Source organism: Cheilinus undulatus, linkage group 11, assembly GCF_018320785.1.
Source record: "Cheilinus undulatus linkage group 11, ASM1832078v1, whole genome shotgun sequence".
In the NCBI taxonomy this organism is placed as follows: domain Eukaryota; kingdom Metazoa; phylum Chordata; class Actinopteri; order Labriformes; family Labridae; genus Cheilinus; species Cheilinus undulatus.
Window position 1 is genome coordinate 7,103,041 of NC_054875.1, and position 6,000 is coordinate 7,109,040.

Consider the following 6,000-nt stretch of genomic DNA (forward strand, 5'->3'; position numbering starts at 1 on the left):
CCAATTTATCCCAGCATATACTTTGATGGTCTGTCATCATTTTCAGCAGAGACAACACTAGGATAAAAGAGACTGGAAACATCCCTATGAGGTCAGCAACAAGCTGGAAACACAGAAGTGCAGCAAAAGCAGTGTTTTTACATGAAATGCAAAAAGTCAAAGATGTAAGATGCTGTGGGATAAAAACAGCCCAGAATATCATTTCAGTTTCTTTTTGATTCAAGGGAATAACTGTCAACCTGAACGAAGGCATACATAAAGATGCATAAAGTCCATACTTAAACCTAATACTGCTCTTTAAATAAAACTTTTATAGGCAGCTGTTCTTATTAAAGCAAGATGGGGGTTTCATTCAAACATGAACTTTGAAGAAAAATGCATAAAAAGAAGAATCATTTAATAAGACAATAATTTCTAAAGAAAAGATGATTTTTACATAGTCTCAATTATCAGAACATTGAAAAATTGAAATTTCTTTTCTCAGCACTACATGCAACACTGATAATTTGATAGTTGCTTTTACCGAGTATCTGATAAACCCACGGGATTCAATGCAACAGCTGTAACATGTACAATGAGAATCAAACTTTAAGCACTGTCCAAATATTAACATCAATCATTCAAATTTGGATGGCCTCATAATATGCTCATTTTACTGGGGTATGCAAAGTAATCAACAGTAGAAGTGATACTTAATGTGCCACTACAGGGTGCATAAGATTAACAGATAGATTGTATTTATTTACATGTCATGCACTCTAAGTGCCCAACCTTAATGGGTTTGCAAGACAAGTAAACAGTTCTCTGTCAGTTCATACAAGTCAGAACAAAGTTGCATGTTCCTCCTGAATCAGTCTTTAACTCTGTATTCTGCCATTCCTTCAAGGCTTTGCAGATAAAATCAGACACAAAAAGACTGTTCCTGTTTTAAAGCGCAACTCCAGGTTTTCATAACAGAGGAGATCAATATGAATCAAAGACATCCCCATCAGATATCACCATAGATGTGGCATTAAAACAGGAAGTGAATCTCAATCTTGATTCAAATTAACTCACTAGACAGCAACTTAGTCATCCTCTGCTGTCGCTGAAGCTAACTGTAAAATTCCCAAGCACTTTTGTGCATGGAGGAATCTTTATCATTTAGTTACATTACTTAAAAAAGGATTCTACTCATTTTGGTTTACACCCACAGACTGTAGAAAGAATTGGACAAACCCCATGTGACATCAGTCGTCTGCTTACAATGGGCAGACTCAAACGGCTCTTGAAGCCAATCCCTGGAAGCTTCCATATTGAAATCATGGTCTCAACAGAACTTTGGATCAACCTAACGGCCCGCCCACTAAGCGCGACTTCCTGTCAGCCTGCTAGCTAGCATTCTGGTTGACAGAAACGGAGCCTCTGCCTGCCGAGCTATCTGTCAATCAAATGAGATGCGCCAATCAGCTTTCATCCTAAATATAATCCAAATGATTGTGGTACAAAAAAATTCACCCCCCATACAGTGGGAGCACAATAAAAGACTAGCTAATGAGACATGTTTGGTGTTTTGAACCAGGCTGTAAACCAGTTTATTTCTAGTGTCAAAACCGGCTGTTTAACATGTCCAGACGAAACTTCTGGTGTTCCTGCAGCCAGCCTCAAGTGGACGCTTGCGGTATAGCAATTTTTTGCACTTCCGCATTGGCTTCATTTTTCAGGACTGCAGGTTGCTTGTATACACCATATATCAACATCAATTTTCTCTGCCCAAGAAGTATTTTCCATTTGTCTCCTAAAAGTCACAGAATAACCACAAGAAGAAAAATAATGGCAATGTCCTCAAATAAAATAAAAATGTTAAATCACTGGCCAAAAAATGATCCTGCTTTAAGTCAGTCAGACTGATCAGCATTTGGTGTTTGGAGTTATCGGGGTGCAGATGGCACCATGTACGTAGGTTCAGTTCCAGCCTGCGGCTCCTTTCCCACACGTCTCTCCCCAAATCTCCCATCCCTGTTTTTCAGCAGAACCCTCAGACCTACCTCAGCTTAAGTTCTTCTCTTTTTTCCATCCTAATTCCTTAAACTTTAAAGTTTGTTTTAAGAAATGAAGTTTTAGGTCTGAACTACAGCTAATTTAATTTTTGCCAATTGAGAAGAAAGCTTTACTCATGTGTCATTTACAGCACTTTGTCAGGATAATCTTAGGGAACCAGCCAGAAAACCTGTTGTTTTATTAGGGAAATTTATTTTAATTTGAAAGTTAGGTCCATAAACAGTGGAACGGTTTTGTTTAGCCCACTGCAGACCTCACTGTCTGTGAGCAAGTTGCTACAGTGCTGTCTGTAGCTTTCAAGGAGGCAGATGTAGCACTGGTTTGACTGTTAAAATGCAATTTGCTTACTAGGCATGCAATCCAAAAACTACAACTTTTTATTTTTTTTACTGAATATCTATATTTGAAAGTGGATATATCTATAATTTATGCCAGTACCAAATGTTACTTGTCTTGCGTTGTCTATTCCAAAACTAACAGACCATCAACATAAGGGGGCAGAAAAATTCGAGTACACTACAGCAGGAACCTGGTGGTCTTTACTATCAAAATGCTCTGCATGTAACAGTGCTGATACATCATGATATCAGTTATGTGCAGCAGATGGAAAATGTTGGTGGAATAACCCCTTAAATGGCCAACTTTAACAAAGCAAGCACTGAAAATTAATATATAAAATTAAGATCTTTTACTCTGGCTATCTGGTAAATGTACATACTGAAATGGAAATAACCTTTAAATAAATGCAACTTCTCACTTGCCCTATATCATCCCCTATAACGAAGCTCCACCACCACTTGTAGCCCACACCAACAGCTTCACATATTAACTTAATAGTCCATGAGAACTGTTTTAATGCAAAGAGTATGAAGTCAGGAAGCCTGGTCCATTAGAAACTCTAGAGATAGAGCAAAAATATAATTCCAAACCACATCAGCCAGTTTCCACTTATTCTATTGCCTTTTACAATTGTATATATATTGTGTTATGTATTCAAGGACCTCTGAAACCTTAACAGGTAGTTCTCTAGCTCAGCTGTTGCATTTACCTGCGATGCTTATCTATTCAACTGAAATAAAGTAAACTTAACTGTAGGGACTAATTGAAGTCCATCCACCCAGGTCCTTTCTCCTCCACTTAGCTCCATGCTGATCTGTCCTTTGTCTTCACCGCCTGCAGCCCCCCTGAGACTGACAGCCTCCAAGAATGAAGGCATGCAAGACTACTATACAACCACATCTGTCCTGTTTGCAAACGCAGCCATATATCCATGCTAATACAATGCAGCGCAAAGACCTCCATTTCAGTTTATTTTCCTATCGGCGATTTTGGATTTGCAGGGATTTGCGCACTGGCCCTGCAGCAGCCAGGCAGGCATACACATGTGGAATGTGGAGGGAAGCACCCGCCTTTAACAATAACACCATGCACAAAACAGAACCTGGTTTAGAAGTTGTGCTGAAATGCGAAATGAATCTGCAATGTGAAATGCCATGTGGCCTCAACGCACGTAAAAAAAAAAAACGTGCTGGGGCGAGGAAACAAAGAGGGCAGCTGCTAGCAACATCACATCATCACATGCTAACAAAACAGAAGCGTATCTGACACAAGACAGCCAAGTAGGTTTAATTCTTACCTGATGTGGCATATCAACCTTCACTTTGTGTAGTAGCAGAGGGGGGCCCAAAATGTTGGAGCCAGGGCGCCAGATTTTCGGAGCCAGTGGAGTTTACGGCGGCTTGTTAACAATTTCCCCACGCTGAAAAACTTTTCCTCGGCATAAAACAAAACTGTCAAGAGAAAAGAAAGGAGGAGTGATGAGGCAGGGCTATCTAACCGCCAGTGTCGGGGGGCTGGGGACTGAGTAGAGCTCCGATGACGTCCAGTTATTTCTCGCATGGACACTATGTTACGCCAAACGTCATTCAATAAATCTGGCAATTCAATAGTTGCCTTGCTCTGGTAGAAGTAAACACCACTGTGAACAAGATTTTAGACCTTGACTACATCCCTTTAACAAACTAGACATATTAGGCATTTACTTTAAAAACACAAATACGAAGTAAGGTATAAATGCCTGCTGCACTTTTTGTAATTATTACCGTTTACACTGTTTGTAACCCTCGGCGGTGTTAATACACTGGTAATGCTGGAGGAAAAGGCGCTTGTTTGATGTCAAAACAATGCCGGACCAAATAGAGGGTCCAAACAATTGACAACATGTCTGAATTCTCCTTACTACTTTTGTAAATTTGCCAATATGTGCAGCCATATTCACTCCCCTCTTATTTAAATGGGGTTTCGCTGTCCCCTTCCTCCACGCGAGCGGACCGACCGTTAACGGGGCTCGGACACTAGCTTACAAAATCGCCAGCGTAGACATAAAGCTACCAATAGTTTAATGAACATTTAGTAATCGCACACTGTTTGTGTTATTGTGCTACACCGACAGGAAGGCTGTCAAATAGCCACCCAATGTCCGAATGACAGTAACATTACACCGAGGCATTGTTTGTGTCAGCGGCATGTCAAAACATTGCAGCCCGCTAGAGAGCATTAACAACAGCTAACGAACGCTACGTTAACGGCAGCACACTTTGCTGGCCTGAACAGCGCGTGTGCCACACGGCCTGAAAGCACTTCTCAGCAAAATGACACGAAAAGAGTGAAACTACAACGATAGTACAATGTTGCAAGATATTTCACTACACTCTCATGAGTCTAAGCAGAGCTAAATAACTTACATTAGTCCATGTGAAGAGCAACGTAAGCACACACTCGGTTAGTCCAGTTCTTTAGATCTGTATCAACATAGATGGACTGCACTACTCCATTGTCCCGCCCCCACGGTTTAGCACTCAGGCATATCTATACATATATAATCCCAAAACTGGCCAATCACTGCTCTCCACTCCAGAAAATAGTCTGCTCACATTGGCCCAGACGTCTGTCAGTCTTGCGCTCAGTCTACAGCTGTCTCCTTACCATATAGGGGTGTGTCGTGACGTTGCAGATAGCCCAAATAAACACATTAGAATAATAAAGTAAATTAAAAAAATAAATACATGTTACATAAAATAAAATTGGGAATTCTTAGACTCTCCAGCTCGTGATATCCAAGGCATTTGGCTTTCTCTATTCAGCGAAATTATAGGGATGTGAGGAAGAAATAAAACATTCTTTTACAATATTTATCAAAATTGTGTGTTGTGCAAATGTGTCTGTTTGCAATGTTGAAATTTTCAGTTAAATATACATTGTAATTCCACTTTTCACATTATGATTTATTAATGATTTACCTATACATAATATATGAAAGTTCCAGCCTCCTCTTCTCTCTGTTTCTGATCCTAGAAACTGGTGGTAACTGATAGTATACGCGTACAAAGAACATGAGAAGTTAGTGAAAACATGTCTCAAACCCACTGATCTATGTCCAAAGTGTATATGTCAAGACACCGCAGCACTTATAGGCTAATTAGTAGAGGAATTCAGTGAGAATAATGGTACCTTGAGGTGATGTCCTACTAAGCACTGAGAGTTTTCATGCTTCCATCACTATGGATTACACTTCATAATAAAGACTTGACATTCCTAAATTCACTGTTGTTTGCAAGCCTAGGGGATATTTTAAAAAGTAACCAAAGGCACACAAACTGGACTTGAAGCTATTTTGTTGTACAAGTATCCAACCTATGACCTTCTAGTCCAATAAGGTCCATGCTGTCAGCAGTGAGCAATCCATAGCTTGCCTAATGTTCCCAGCAACGATAAAAATGAGTAAGACATCATATGCCCCTTCCTAACAGTCTGAAAAAGACAACTTGCAGCCTGTTTCCCTTAAAGGCATTCAAGTGTTCCAGATTTCTCTTTCCATACCACATTAAAGAAAGCTTCAGAAATAATTTCTCTTGTTGCACATGTCATATATGGCATGTTTTCATTACATGGAAAGTAGCA

At 39.9% G+C, this 6,000-nt stretch overlaps 1 protein-coding gene across 1 annotated transcript in view; it reads right to left on the reverse strand.

The window, feature by feature from the left end:
- The window catches only part of LOC121517260 (vitamin D3 receptor A), a 140,249-nt gene extending 135,370 nt beyond the window's left edge, over positions 1–4,879 (reverse strand). The window contains exons 1-2 of the mRNA XM_041798904.1: positions 4,785–4,879; positions 3,677–3,830 (exon numbers count right to left, since the gene is read on the reverse strand). The gene's annotated coding sequence lies outside the window, so the exon portion shown is untranslated. The remainder of the gene's footprint in view (positions 1–3,676; positions 3,831–4,784) is intronic.
- Positions 4,880–6,000: the final 1,121 nt, after the last annotated feature.